Genomic DNA, 17,176 nt, shown 5'->3' with positions numbered 1-17,176 from the left:
CATTTTTTGTTTTGTTTTGTTCTGTTTTGTTTAAAGAATTAGAGAAGAAGCAAGGGCAAAGAGAAAAGGAAGAGAAAGAAGAAGAAAAAAGTTGGGCTGGAAAGGGGAGAAGAGAGTCCTGCATCTGCCTCCTCCAACCCCTGCCAAAGGAAAAGAAAAGGGTAGGAGACTCCCAGCTGCCCTGCACCTCAGATGAGAAACATTGTACATAAAGTGGAGACAGGATGAAGCAGCTTCCTAATTTATCTGAGGATCTGGGATTGCTCATTTTTTCTCCTGAAAAGCACACACTAGGCCATGCATCTCTCTGGGTCTCTTTCTCTCATTCATTCAGATTGGTAGAAATTCCTTTAAAACCTGAGTTCCGAGAGACCTTGGTAAATTGTTTTATAGGCCTGCAGTTCTTTAACATTTACTACTGTGTTTTCATCTTTCGTAGGAGGGGGAAAAAAGATGGATATAACAAATTGTGACTGTTAGTTATTTTTCTCAAGAAAGCTATGCCAAGATATGTGTACACTTTTCTCAGAAAGATAAATTTCAGATAATTACAGTAAATGGAGCATGCAGTGCTTGCGAAGTTCCAGTAAGAAAACTTGGTTGAAAAATCCCATCAGCTTGCCTTTACTGCTCAAACTGGAAGACAGGGAAACACCTGATCATTAAACCTGCTTTAATTAGGTAATGCAGTTATAATTGGATGCTCCCTGGGACAGCTTACAAAATATCCAGAATATTTCTTCTATTTTAGGAAGTAATCAGTTTGTAAAGCAAAACCCTCTCTCTACCCCCCTCCATAAAATGTGAAAGATCCAGTTAGCCAAGTGTTTTGAAATTACCTACTGCATAAGAAGAGAAGAACCGAACCCAATACGGTAATAACTGAAAATCATAGAATAGGGTTTTGAGAAAAAGATAAAGGAGTGATATAAGTATATCTTGTCTTACTTATAGGTATATTTCACATTTGCTTCTGAAATTAGGCCTGACCTAGACTTTGGCATTTACCTCAACAATCTGGTAAGGATGCGGAATTAAGAGGTCCACACTCATCAGACTTTATGGAACTGAGCTGCTCAGCTCATATTCCTGACACCTGTTTGGATTTTTTTTTTAAAGAATTTATTTATTTATTCATGAGAGAGGCAGAGACACAGGTAAAGGGAGAAGCAGGCTCCATGCAGGGAGACCAACGTGGGACTCGATCCCAGGTCTCCAGGATCAGGCCCTGAGCTGAAGTCAGACGCTCAACCACTGAGCCACCAAGGGATCCCCCTGACATCTGTTTGGAGCTATGGGGCAGAACATTCAAAATGAAGTGAAGAGAGAAAGAAAGAAAAGAAAAAGGTGATGCGTACCTAAGAACTTCCTCTGTCATTTCCTTTATCTCCTCTTGTCCTGTGAAACAAAGGTGTTGCCCCTCCAGAGGGCTAATGGGAGCTGCAGAGAGATTTGCATGAATATCTGGGCAATGAAAGATCCTTGGTATGTTGGTATAAATTGGGTTTCTTTGGTTTCACAGTTCTTGTGATACGAGATATATCACAATGAGAATGAACCGTAGCTAAGAGTTGTAGCCTTTCCCCTCACTTTTATCACAGAGAATCCACAAGAAATGAAAAGCCTCTTGAGGTTGCTTCCACCATTTAAGGATCACCTATGTGGCATGCAGAAGTAAATCAAAAAGCCTGAGAGTAGGAGACAACTTTTCTATATTTTTAATAGAAAACAGAGATGGGCATAGGGAAAGTTAGGGGCCATAATACAATTAAAGATTCTTGGTTGAGTTGGTGATCAAGAAGATGACTATTTGAAATATCAATTAAGAGACACCTCCACATTTCAGCTTTAAAATGATAAAGAATCCTGACCCAGATAGAAAAAAAGGAAAGTCCAATAATTTAGATGTTGATTATATGGGAGGGTGAGTACATTTGGCTAAAAAGAAAAAAAAAAAAAAGTCCTGGGTATCCAGAATCCTCTTCTCCCTATAGGAACAGCTAATAGAGAGAAGGCTAAACACATTAAAAAATTAAAATTCTATGCTTACACATCTTATGTTATCACTTTCAACCATGAATAAGTCTGTTTAATATGTGTAAGTTAATCTCTCTGTTTTTACAGATAAGGACATGTAATTTCTAATATAGGGCAGGGACCTTGAAACTGAGTTGAACAAACGTATAAACTAATTAAGTTCAAATTAGTGCTGAGGTTCAGAGACTTCAATAAATTATTGTCCAGATGGAAAAGTCACCTTCTAAATATACAATTAAAAATAATTAATTCCAACATGAAACTTTCATTGATAAAAGGGTAGGAAAAGTCTTTTTCAAACTTTATTTTGAAGGGTGAATGTGTGATTTATTAGGAATACTTATGCATCTGTGGAAAAGGAAAATGTTTTAATATTTATTGATTTCAAGATGGGTTCCAACCTATTAAAACAAAAATACTGTTAAGAATTAGACTGAATGTTTAAGATGATTCTGTTTTGTTTTTGTTTCTCCCCTCACCAAAAAAATTAATTTTGAGCCTCCAACTAGAAATTGGTAGCATATCAAAATTAGGTAAAATTTCTATGGCAAGCCCCTTTAATGAATTGGAAACAATATAACCTCATCAATTCTGAATAAACTTAGTCAATTCAGATTTTTTTTCCTTTGATTTCCTTTTATCCTCAAATGCCTAGCTCCCAATTTCTAGAAATCTTAATAGTTAAATGACACAATGGTTGGAATGAGAGTGAGATGAGGTTGGTTCTGGTGCCATATCTTTGTCTACTCTGGTTGCTCTGTTTCCATCCTAGCATCCACTGTGAAACTGTCTGTATCCCTCATTCCTCATAATGGAAAAATGAATACAAATCAATGGAAAAATTGCCAATCAAGAATAAAAGGACAGGTGTGGTTAATAATCTAGCATATGAGAAAGTATAAATATTGGTGAGGAAAAGATTATGTGGTGATATGTTAAGACGTTTCATTGGTTATTTGGAAAATAAAACACATTTTACCCACACCACATATCAAGCACAAAATAAATTACAAAATGAATATATCATTTAAATGTAAAATGTCGAACTATAAAGTAAATATCTGAACGAAGATATGCTAACCCTAAAAACAGGATCCTATAAAATCTTAATGAGCTTCATTTACAAATATTATGTTAAGGGAAACATTAAATTTTGGGGGGAATTTGAGTTTAAGGATGAGAGTGATATGGAGGTGCAATGCTTTCCACTACCAAGTAGTGATTTAGTAAGAAAGCTTGCTTCCTTACTGAACTCCCAACTAATCTGTTAGTCGATAGTCAATGAAATTTAAGTTAGATTATTGACGGACCTATAGGCTGTCAAAGTAAATAATTTCATGTCTCTTTCAAAAATGGGTTAAGTGAAAGGTTACTGTGCAGAAGGCACTTACAAAATTCACATAATTAGCAGAAACCAGGCTGCTATGATTTAAGTCTTTTCTACACTACCACACACACACACACACCCTATCCCCCACCGCCACCCTCCTAGGAGATGCCACATAGTGACAAATAATGATGAAGACATAACAATACAACTAGAGACTTGAGAACTAATTAAGATATTTTTGTTCAAATGTCCATTTATTCTCCATTCAAAATGTGGTAATTCTATACCACATTTAGATATTACCACATTGTTTCTTTGTTTGTGTTGTTTTTTTTTAACCATTGTTTTTAGCTCTTTGTGTGTTATCTCTCCTCTTTTCAAGGGAAACTTTTAAAGTTTTCTATCTGTCTAAAGATATTTTTGTGGGGAGATGTACTAAGAATCTTGTCACAATGAACCAGTGGCATTAATATTATAGTTAATTCTGCAGTGCCTTGAAGGGGATATTTAGTGAACATATTTGGACAAGGTTTAAGGTATAGATTTTTAAGTCCATTACATATTTAAGCTAAAGAGGTTAATATCACCAAAGGAAAGGACATAAAACAGCCTTAAAGAAGAACAAAATTTATGTGGTATTTATCCAAATATGATCCATGAATCATCCATGTAAAAATCGTTTTGGTGCTTGTAAAAATCCTGCTCTTGGGGTGGGAAGCAAAGCTACTAAACCAGAATATTAGGTCCAGGAATATTACATTTTTTAAAGCTCTCCATTTGATTTTTTCCCCCGTAAACTAGAATGTGAGAGCCATTCTGGTACAGGGTTGGTTAAGGAGGAGGAATCTGTAATGAGGAACTTAAAAGAAGTGATCAGAGCATTGGCAGAAAATCTAGATTCAGAAGACAATCATTTAATTTGTTACATAGAGAATTCAAATACTAGAAGGCACCTGGGTGCAGTGGGTTAGGCTCAGGTCATGGTACCAAGGTCATGAGATCGAGCCCCATGTCTAGCTCTGTACTCAATGTGAAGTCTACTAAAGATTCTCTCTCCCTCACCTTCTGCCCCTCCCACTCATTTATAATTTAAATAATCTTTAAAAATGCAGATACTAGAAATAAAGAAAATAGTGGAATTATGATCTCATGTTAAAAAGTCAAAAACTTGGAATGCCTGGGTGGCTCAGTGGTTGGGTGCCTGCCTTTGGCTCAGGTTGTGATCCCAGGATCCGGGATTGAGTCCCACATCGGGCTCCCTGCAGGGAGCCTGCTTCTCACTCTGCCTCTGTCTCTGCTTCTCTCAGTCTGTGTCTCTCATTAAAAAATAAATAAATCTTAGAAAAAAAAGTCAAAAACTGTTAAAATATGAAGTTGGGTTGAGAGAATATAGTATCTATTGAGAGTATTCCCAATTTCCCATCATGTTCTAATATTGAAAATAATGCAAGCATATTGTGGGAATAAAGGGGGGGAAATCTTAGTTAACAGTGGTTATCCTTTCTTGAATAACCATAGTGCAGTTTATTAGGTTATGAAACAATTAACTCCAAAGAAGAAAATACATAAATTGAATGGGGAATGGGAGTCTTCTCCAATAAGCTCTGAAAGGCCAAATATGAATTTCCTAGCTTGAAATAACCCTGGCAGTATTATCTTCACTATGGAAATGGGAAAATACTGCAAATCAGCTATTCCTTACCACCACCACACAAATGGTAAACATCTGTTCCAAAATAAGGAGAAATAGAAAAAAAAATCAGAGAACAACACTTAGAGCTCTGAATAGGGAGATTTTCTTAGAAGAGAAAATATTTTTTTAAAAAAGATTTTATTTATTATTCATGAGAGACACAGAGAGAGAGAGAGAGAGAGGCAGAGGGAGAAGCAGGATCCATGCAGGGAGCCCAACGTGGGACCTGAAACCGGGAATCCGGGATCACACCCTGAGCCAAAGGCAGACGCTCAACTGCTGAGCCACCCAGGCGTCCTGAGAGAAAATAAACATTAAAGGATTAAATATATGAAGTTTAGCCAAGCAAAGTTAAAGGGAAATATAATAATTGACTGGAAGTCTATGTAAAAGTTAAACATCATTGAAAGAGAGAATTGTAGCATGGCTCCAGGTATAAAACAAGAGCTAACATGGTTAGTTATAGTGTAATTCAGCAAAACTTACTACAAGCTAAATAATTTTGCAATGTAAACAATTATTAAAAGCATGTGGTCGCAGGGATGCCTGGGTGGCTCAGCAGTTGAGCCTCTGCCTTTGGCTCATGGTGTGATTCTGGTCCAGGGATCGAGTCCCACATCAGGCTCCCTGCAAGTGACTGCATCTCTCTCTGCCTCTGTGTGTCTCTCATGAATGAATAAATAAAATCTTAAAAAAAAAATAAGATAAAATAAAATCATGTGGTTGCAAAAAGAAAAAAAAAAGCTTATGGTTGCAATAATTTTCGTATTTAAAAATGCCAGAAATATTTGCATGCTATAAAAAAATAACTCCAACAAATGAACTAGGAGAACAAATAAGACCTGGGTAGAAAAACTATTTTTCTATTCCATTAGTATTATGATCATTATCATTGTTAATAATTGGCAAAATCCAAGGTATTTTTCTATCAGAAGAGAGGTATTATACTCACGTTATTCATATATATTTGGTATGATAATAAATAGAAATTTGAAGGATATAGATATTCTATATCGTTTAAATGTAAAACTTTTCATTATTTTTAATGTATGAGTTTTTAAATTTGAAAGTTGTAGTAAGATACATATTCAGAAGTTATAAGGGAAAAAGAAGAGCGTATTTCTACAACTATAATTGGGGGAAAATAGACTAATGACTGGAATACCTTCACACTGAAGTTTCATGTATGTAGTAACTTGGATTGAATTATGTCCAAATCTTCTCACTTCTTATAAAGGGCATATAATTTAAAAATAAAGAAAAATTCCATTTCAGTTTCAGTAAGGCCTATTTTACATTCATTCTCACGCTTGAATTGCTATGACTATGTCAAAAGAATAGACATATTTAGGGTTGAATGAAATTTCTTTATAATGTGTTCCATGGACTGAGCTATTTCTTAGAACAATTGGGAACCATTATGTAGCTATACCCAGAGGTTTTATAGGTCTTTTGTTGAAAGTTTAAAAATGTAATGTTACATAGGGGAGTATGATATGCCAATTTTTTTCTGATAAAAGTTCTTTGCATTTTAATATTGTATAAGTATTATGCATAATTTGGCTAGCTCACACTTAAGGCCATCACCTCTAAATAACTCTGACTTGAAAAAAAAAAAAAGCCAAAGTACCATGCATTTGAGAATTTATAATCAGTTCAACCTGAGAAGTATATCTATTTTAGCACAAGTTCTAGTATTATTACATTTCATAAGATAGCCTTTATTTAAGACTTTGTTGTCCTTCTATTCTTTTCAGTAATAACTAGTTTCAATGAAGAGTGTATTATAGTGTATTATTAACCCATTTACTCTTGGACTTCCCTCCCACCTATCTTTCGTTTTGCCTCTTTAAGCTGTCAGTCCATTGTATTCAATGGAGCATCAGAAAATACCAGGTTCTTTCAGCAACACAGCAGGTGCGTATTTATGAAGCGTATCTGATATATTCAGCAACAGTCAACAGATTAATGTCACTGCTCACAGTCCTTGTTAGGAGAAAAGGGGAAACACTGAAATAAAAATAAAAGGGCTCCTTCTTTCACACATTTAAGGAACATTTTAGACAATGGATGAGATAGTCTCTCCGGACTCCTTAATGACACCAGGTATTGGATTTTTCAGCTAATTCCTAGACCCATTTTTGCTTTAAGTATATTAATCATGTGTTCATTTTCCTTAAATTCAACTGGACTATAGATAATGGCAAAAGATGAAGAGGAATAAAACACAGATTTAAAAGATACAGAAGTTTATTTTTCCAATATATTTATGACTTTCTATAATGCTAAAATGAATTACAAAATTGACCATTTCCTTTTTACTGCTTCACTACTCATCATTATCTTCATCAGCAGCAGCAATTAAAGAATGAATAATATCCAGGAAATGTAAATATTTTCTAATTTTCCAATCTTAGCTGTTTTTGAATTTTCTCCCCCTATATTTTTTCATCTTTCAGAGTAATAGTTTTGCTTAAGCTTGACATTTGCTTCCTAGAGTAAAGATTACATTTTCCAAACTCCTTTTCAGGCCTTGCGACTAATTTTTGGCCAATGGGATTGTTGCAAGCTGCAGAAGCCTGAAATGTTCTCCCTTGTTTGGCAAGAGAGCCAATGCAGAGATGACAATGAGAGAGACTAATGTCAAGAATGGACAAATCCTGAGCAGGGCTTTGCCAGTACTTTTATTCATTTGGGGTTTGTGATAGAACCAGAAGTACATGCTTGAAGCAACGATCATAAGGTCATTATTAACATAGGTTCAATTTCAATCAACAATAAGTAACTAACAATCATTTCTCAGTGATTAGTCTGTGACATCAAAACTGGGGGGCATACATTCTAGCCAGTGATTAAGTCTAAATAATTTTGTTTTGATCTTTGCTAAGCTTGGGCACTTTCACCCTAGGGGTGGCTTTCCCCCTTAGAGGTAGCTTTCTGCACTATGCTTTTCTAACCCACTTGTGCCATCACATGGCCTTCTTAAAGCTATCTCCCATAGAGATAGCACCAGAACAGTTGCCGGGCAGCTTCTGGAAACACTTCCTTAAAGGAAATTCCATGTATGTTCTTTGCCTATAATTCTTCATCCCTAGCTCCAATATGGAACATGCAACCTCTTACGTTAGACATTGAGATAGAAAAGGCATGGTGTGTACAATAGGGTTAGACAAGTAAATGAAAAGATGATGTTGGAAGCCAGATTTCTTGCTGTTATAGAAGTTACAAATGAGCAAGAAAGAAAGTTTAGAATAGATCATGTGTTGTTGTATTAGAATCACAGACATAAGAATAAACTATTTTGTTAATATATAAATATGCATGCGTGCACATAAACAAGTATATGTATATATAGAATATATAAATAAATTATAAATATCTGCATGTAAATGGGTTAGTAAATAGTCATATATTACCTGGTTCTGTCTACTGAGGAAGAGCCTAGAAATAGTCACACCTCAGAAGCAACAGTACACATAGCACCTACATATTGGTTTCTAAGTATCCTTTTCATAAAAGGAACTAGAACTTATTGGAAAAATGGATTATTATAGAGTGAGGCCAGGGAAAACACAAGGTTATTATGGAATACCTTGAAGTACCAGAATGTAAGGGTGTCCTAAAAAACAAAAAACAGGCTGGTGACATGTCAAAAAAAATATTAATAATAAGCCAAACTTAAATCCCAGTAATCAAAATTGTAATTATTTTAGCAACAAAATGAATAACATGGTATTGGATTATGAACCAAAGTATAAAATAAATATCAATGAGCTGCAGTGATATAAATGATTGGATAAATAATTAAATGGAAGAGAAGAGATATATTTTCCTTACTTCCTTACAAACTTCCATTTAATATATGTACATTCTGTCTATGCCAGGAGGTAAAGCTTAATGCTTCCCCTTAAAGATGTGCTTTAACATGTGATTATAAAAAAAAAACAACAACAACAAAAAAAAAACATGTGATTATAAAGGACATAAAGATGTTATTATAAAGAAGAGTGCATAGGAAGGAAAACAAAGTAACTTTAGTGTGAAGAAACCTGGCAAACATTACCTGATGTTTACCAACAATGTCATCTATCCACCTACACAAAATGATGAGAAAGGCACTCCATTTCTTGCATAACCCAGCAGCCCTTGCTTAATTTCCTCCTTCCCTTCCCTGAAAATCAAATAAATTCCAGTTGGGGAACAGTCTACAGAATACCTGGCCAGTATTCATCAAGACTATCAAGGTCATGAAAAATTTGGAAAGATTGGTAAAATCTCACATGCTAAAGGAGACAGCAGAGTCATGACAAAAAAAAAACAACAAAATGTCAGGTGGTACCTTGGGTTAAATCTTAGAACAGAAAGATTCTTAATAAAAAAACTAGGTGGCTCAGTGGTTTAGGGCTGCCTTCAGCCCAGGGCCTAATCCTGGAGACCCTGAATCGAATCCCATTTCAGGCTTCCTACATGGAGCCTGCTTCTCTCTCTGCCTGTGTCTCTGCCTCTCTCTCTCTCTCTCCTCTGTGTATTCTTATGAATAAATAAATAAAATCTTAAAAAAAAACTAGTAAATTCCAATAAAGTCAGGATTTTAGTTAATAGTAATGTATCGATGTTATATATATATATATATATATATATATATATATATATATATGGTAGCATAAGATGTTAACAATGCAGGAAATTTGGTAAAAGGTATACATTAATTTTTTTTATGTTAGCCTTGTAACTTTATCTAAATCTAAGCATATTCCAGAATTTAAAAAAAAATAGTTTTAAAACATATGGTTAAAAAAAAATTTAGATTCTAACACCATGGAATTCCGTATAGCCCTGACCCTTGACACTGAGTCCTATAAAAGAGAAATAAACATATAACTTATATAAATGGATGCTACTTGGGGTTATCTATTATTCACAGCCAAACTTAAACTCCTATCCATATAGTGAATAAACATGAAAATTACAAAAAGTAATCAACAGATTTCCAAGAAAACACAATGAAAATACAATGTGTTTTTAACTGGTTATTCTCAGCAGTCCATCAAATCCTACTTTCACTAATTATCGAGAATTTTCGAGTAAATAACTCTGTTCATTCTTGTTCATATGTTCAAATGAGTAATAAGCCATAACTACATGTCAAATGCCTCTGTTTTTAATTTATAAAGGAAACATGGAAACTTGACACATAGAAACTTGAAAAGCTAAAGCTCTATTCTTTTAGAATAATAAATTAAACCTTAAATGATGGTAGATACCATAGTAGACTGATTTAACTTATGGTCCCAGTTAGTAGCCTTTCTGTCTCCAAACCTTGTGTTACGTGACTTGATAAGCTCCTCACTTCAAGAAGTAGAGTTTTGCTTTATTGTATTTTATTTTGTTTTACTTTGTTATTTTCTTCACTCAGGATCCCTTGAACTCAAGCTGGACTTACTACTTCCTTTGGTTAATAAAATGTAGCAGAAGTGAAGGTGCACCATTTCTGAGCTCAATTTTCAAAGACCTTGTGTGCTACTGTCTCCATAGAATTCTCATCTCAGCCACAAAATCAAGTCTGGACTAGCCCAGAGGAGAATGAGAAAAATATATGGAGGAAAGCTAAAGTCCCATACACACCTCAGAAACTGAGCTAATCTTTGCTAATATTTCAGTGAGCCCACTCAGAATCAGCAGAATCCAGCCTACATTAGAACTACCTGTCAACTAATAGGCTAGTGAGAAATAATAAACTACCTTAAGCCACTACATTTTGGAGAGGTTTATGACCCATGATAGCTTATTGATACTGACTCTACTCTTTCATGTTTATTGCATATAAACCTCTCATCCAAATGATCCATTCCCAAAGCAGCCTAAGTCAAAAGGTCACATACAGAAATGAAAAGCAATGTCAAAATTATCATGATAATGTGAAGGAATCTATAAAGCAGTCTGTTTCAAAAATTCTACTTTTGTCCTCTACCCACCAAACACATATAAACCCAAATGACCACTTACTTCAAACTCCAACCAAACTCCAGTATACTTCCCCCCATATTTTACTCCTACAAATTCTCTATTTAAATCCCATAATGACTCTCTTCTGAGGTTCAGAACTGGGCAAACAAATTTTAAAATTCCCAAAGTTTCTTAGCAAACAATGAAAAAGTTTGGGAGCATTAATGTATTAAAAAGTTTTCTGAAAAAAAAAAGTTTTCTGGTTACAATCTAAATGCAGTGAAATGGATGAATTATATACTTTGTTAAAAGATAAAATAATACGCTTTTAATGCAATCCCTATTAAAATACCAAAAGCATTTTTCACAGGACCAGAACAAACAATCCCAAAATTTGTATGGAACCCTGAATGGCCAAAGCAGTTTTGAAAAAGAAAAGCAAAGCTGTAGTCATCATCACAACTCCAGACTTCAAGTTATAATACAAAGCTTGGTAATCAAAATAGTATGGCACTGGCACAAAAATAAACACATAGATCAATAGAATAGAATAGAAAACCCAGAAATTAACCCACAATGATATAGTCAATTCCTGTTACACAAAGCAGGAAAAAATATGCAATGGGAAACAGTCTGTCTCTTCAACAAAAGGCATTAGGAAAACTGGATGGCAGCCTGCAAAAGAATGAAAACTGGACCATGTTCTTAAACTATACACAAAAATAAATGCAAAATGGACTAAAGACCAAATTGTGAGACCTGAAACCATAAAAATCCTAGAAGAGAACACAGACAGTAACTTCCTTGACACTGGCTGTAGCAAATTCTTTTTGCATATGTCTCCTGAGGCAAGGGAACTATAAGCAAAAACTAGGACTACCTCAAAAGAGAAAGCTTCCACCTAGTGAAAGAAACAGTCAACAAAACTAAAAGGCAACCTTCAGAATGGGAGAAAATATTTCCAAATGACATATTCTAATAAAGGGTTAGTATTGAAAATATATAAAGAACCAATACAACTCAAAAACCAAAAATACCCCAAATAATCCAATTAAAAATGAGCAGAAGACATGAACAGACATTTTTCTAAAGAAGAGATACAGATGGCGGGTGCCTCGATGGCTCAGTTGGTTAATATCCGAGTCTTGATTTTGGCTTGGGTCATGATCTCAGGGTTCTAAGATTGAGCCCTGTGTCAGGCTCCATGCTCAGCACAGTCTGCTTGAAATTGTCTCTCCCACTCCCTCTGCCCCCACTCTGCTCTCTATCTTTCTCTAAATGAATAAATAAAATCTTTAAAAATAGATTCTGTCTCCTCCTCTGCTCCTCCTCACTTCTCGTGCACAGACGCATGCATGCACTGTCTCTCTCTAAAAAAAAATACAGATGGCCAACTGACATATGAAGAGATGCTAAATATCTCTTACTGTCAGGGAAATGCAAATCAAAACTATAATGAGATATCACCTTATACCTGTCAGAATGGCTAAAATCAACAACACAAGAAACAATAGGTGTTGGTGAGGATGTGAAGGAAGGAGAACCCTCTTGCAATGTTGGTAGGAATATAAATTGATGCAACCACTATGGGAAACACTATGGCATTTCCTCAGAGTTAAAAATAGAACTACCCAATGACCCAGCAATTGTACTACCAGATATTTACCTAAAGAATATAAATATATTTCTTCAAAGGAATAGTGCACCCCAATGTTTATAGCAGCATTGTCTGTAATAGCCAAGCTATGGAAACAGCTCAAGTGTCCATCATTTGATAAATGGATAATGAAGGTGTGGTACATATATAAAATGGAATATTACTCAGCCATAAAAATGAATTAAATCTTGCCATTTGCAATGACATGGATGAAGCTAGAGTAATAGGCTAAGCAAAAAAAAAAAAAAAGTCAGAGAAAAACAAAAATACCATATAATTTCACTCATATGTGGAATTTAAGAAATAAAATAAATTAGCAAAGGATAAAGGAGAGAGAGGGGCAAACTAAGAAATAGACTCAACTATAAAGAACAAAGTGGTGGATACTGGAGGGGAGGGAGGTGGAGGGGTGAAAGAGTTGATGAAGATTAAGGAGCACACTTGTAATGAGCACCATATATTGTATGGAAATGTTGATTCACTATATTGTATACCTGAAACTGATATTACACTGTATGTTAACTAACTGGAATTTAAACAAAAACTTAAAAAAAAACAACAAAATAAATTGCAACTATAAAATATACTTGTCTTCCTATTCATATCTCCAACAGAGACATTTTTCCTATTTTAGTCAATTTTAACTAAGCAACCAATTTATATTTGGTCCCTAAGTCAATGAGGTATCATTTAGAATTAATTATTTTTAAATTTGCCTGAATTAAGGTGACTATAAAAAAAGCAGAGTGATACAACCAGGAAAAAAAAAAAAAAAAGGTGTTACAAGTTAGAAGACACCAGGTTGTCTTCTTAGAGTTTATGTTCTTATTTCTTCTTTAAAGTATATATATACTTTGCTTAGATTAGTAAAATCTTGTAGGTATATTTGTTCTTGTACCAATACTCCCATGTTTTCCCTCTTTTTTTAAAGACAAGTATACACATATACTTGTATATGTGTACAGTATACTCATACATAATTATAGTTTGGGATGTGTTTAAATTATTATTATTATTTTTTTTAAAAAAATTATTATTTTTTTAAATCTAAGTTTTGGAGAACTTTCTTTTACAACTAGAAAAAATAATATGCTATTCCTGTTTTTAACTATCCTTTTAAAAAATATGACTCCATTAATGTACGGTGAAAAAAATTTATTTATTTACTTTTGTCAAACACAGAAAATATATATATATGTGTATATATACATATATATACATATATGTATAGCCACTTTTAGTTTAGAAATTTCCTCTCTATCCCATTCACTTATTACAATTTCATTTTTTTTTAATTTTTTTTAAATTTTTTATTTATTTATGATAGTCACACAGAGAGAGAGAGAGAGGCAGAGACACAGGCAGAGGGAGAAGCAGGCTCCATGCACTGGGAGCCCGACATGGGATTCGATCCCGGGTCTCCAGGATTGCGCCCTGGGCCAAAGGCAGGTGCCAAACCACTGCACCACCCAGGGATCCCTACAATTTCATTTTTGAAGGGTCTGTAGATTTCCCCTCATTATAGGTTTTGCTGATTTCATAGTCATGATACATTCAACATGTATCATTTTTCTCTGTATTTTCTATAAATTAACAACTCAATTCAGAGTTTTGTTAAGATTCATATTCAATCCATTAGTCAAAGCTACAGGTGATGGTGCATATTTTGTTTCTTTTTTTTTTTTTTTTTTTGAGTTTTGTTTTATTTTGTTTTTTAGGAACCCTAAGTGTCTGGTTGCTGTTCTGTATATGAGATAAGCCATTGATGGTAAGGCCTAGATCCATTAATTAATCACATATGCCAACATGTTGATAATTCTGATTCCATCCTGAATATTGAATATACAATCTTTGTGTCCTGATACTCCCAAATTTCCAGGTAAAATCCAGTACTATAGAATTTTTAATTTTCTTAATGTTATATCACTATTTCTTTTACTCCACACCAAGAATCCTAGTTATAAAGGAAACAGGGATGATCAAGTAAGAATTTCTCATAATTAATATTATTTATCTCATATTACAGTATAACACAGTATAATAGTAATACTACTAGTACAACCAGAGTATTTACAGAGAACAGTTATTTTTTCCTTTTCTTATTTTTTTTCTATTTTATACTCATACTTTGTCTACACTGTTTGAATATATATAGCAGTTGCATAGTATACATTTTATTCTGTCCCTTTTAAACCTTTTTTAACTTTAGTTGTACAAGTAACAGTTTATGCTCACACAAGCCCTTGTTGTCTCTAGTCATTTTGGTTGTCTGAAACTCATTCTGTAATAGATTCTTAGTAAGATCTCATTGTAACAGTATTTCCTGAGTTAAGATAAGAGTTTGTGAACTCTACACTTGAAAATAATTTCAATAAGATATTAACTCCTTGGTGAACATTTTTTCCATTGACTATCTAAAACATAATATTCTATTTTGATCTACAATGAAGCATTGCTGTCAAAGAGCCTAAAGATAACTTGATTTTCTTTTGTTTATAATTCACTTGCTGGTTCACCCCCACCTCCCACTGCAATTTTGTGTATGTGTGTTGTGTGTTCTTGAAAGGCCAGTAATTTGTGAATTAAGTATTGAAATAGGCTCTTCTAGGTCAGTATTATCATATAATAATAAGCACGTGGTATGCTCTTTTATTATGTAGTTTAATTTTCTTTTTAATTTTTATTTCAGGAAAGCTTCTTTCAATTATAGTTTTAGTATTTGTTATATCTCTTTACTCTGGTTTACTTCTTCAGGGTAAAGATCCATAAACAATCTTCTTTACTTATTTCAATACTTGTCATTTTGTTTCTTATTGTTTTTAAATTTTTCTTCTTTTTACATTTCTTTTAAAGTAATATCTCTTAATTTGCTCTTGCATTTTTTCTAGTTTATTTCTAAATTCTGAAAGTGATTTTTTTCTTTTATATTGTTTTATACTAAATTCTATTTTCTCCATTTGGAGGTTTTCTAGTTTTGATATGGGTTGTTCTTTCACATCTTATATCATTTTCTTTATATATATATATATATATATATATATATATATATATATATATATATAATTTTCTTAATATTGTTAAGTTCACTTTGAAATAGAAGTTATGATCTATGAGCATCATATTCTCAGGTAACTTCATTTATATAAGGAACTTAGTCTACTCATTCTCCTTTCACTTATAATAACTTTGAGTGGGCTTTAAACTTGGTAATTTTCTGGTACTAATATGTAATTTAAATTAATTTTCCTGAACTTTTAGAAAAAGGCAAGGTTCAGTGTACTTGCTAATTTCAAAAACTCTCTCTTTTAATGTCTTTGTTAAGATACATAAAGTAAATAATTCTTTGAATTTTTTCTGCATAGAATCCCTCCCCTACTCCTATTGAACCATATCTTTCCCTTTCTTAGTTATTCCAATATTACTCAATTTATAATCCATTCAAGCTATAAGATATTATTAAAAGAAATTAAATATCCAAAAAGTTGGAGAAACATTCTATGTTCACAAATCATAAGACTTAATGTTGTTAAGATGCCAAAATTCAGGACGCCTGGGTGGCTCAGAGGTTTGGTACCTGCCTTCCGCCCAGGGCATGATCCTGGAGACCCAGGATCGAGTCCCACAGTGGCTCACTGCATGGAGCCTGCTTCTTTTTCTCTCTCTCTGTGTCTCATGAATAAATAAATAAAATCTTTTAAAAAAAATGGCAAAACTCCCCAAACTGTTCTACAGATTCAGTGCAATCTCTGTCAGAAAACCGGCTTATTTTTTTGTAAAAACTGATATGCTGATTTTAAAATTCATATGGAATCACCAAGGACCCAAAAAGCTAAAACAAAGCAACAAAAATCAAGACAGTGTAGTACTGGCATATGGATGGATATATAGATCAATGGAATAGAACTAATTAATAAATTAATCCATATATTTATGGTCAACTGATTTTGATAAGGGTAACAGATGTTGAGACAACTGTATAGTCACATGCGATAGAATGAAGTTGGATCCTCAACTTACACCATAAACAAAATTAACTCAAAATGGCCAAAGACATAAATATAAGAACTAAAACTATATAACTATTAGAAGAAAACATACAGGTAAATATCATGATACGAAATTTGGCAAAAGATCCTCACATATGACACTAAAGACAGGAGCAACAAAAGAAAAAACAGATAAACTGGACGTCACCGAAGTAAGAAAAAGAAACAAAAAACAAACAAACAAAAAAAACCTTTTTGCTTCAAAGAACACCATTAATAAAGTGAAAATATAATCCATGTAATTAGAGAAAGTATTTGCAATTCATATAACTAATAAGGGACTTGTAACCACAATATACGAAGGACTCATACAACTCAACTAAAAAAAATAAAGTAATCCGATTAAAAATAGGCGAAGGATTCAAATAGATATTTCTTCAAATAAGATATACAAATGACCAGTAAGCACATGAAAAGATGCTCAACATCACTAGTCATCAAGGAAATGCCAATCAAAATCACAAGGA

Source organism: Vulpes lagopus, chromosome 23 (genome assembly GCF_018345385.1).
Source record: "Vulpes lagopus strain Blue_001 chromosome 23, ASM1834538v1, whole genome shotgun sequence".
NCBI classification, from domain to species: Eukaryota; Metazoa; Chordata; class Mammalia; order Carnivora; family Canidae; genus Vulpes; species Vulpes lagopus.
This window is presented reverse-complemented; position numbering follows the sequence as displayed.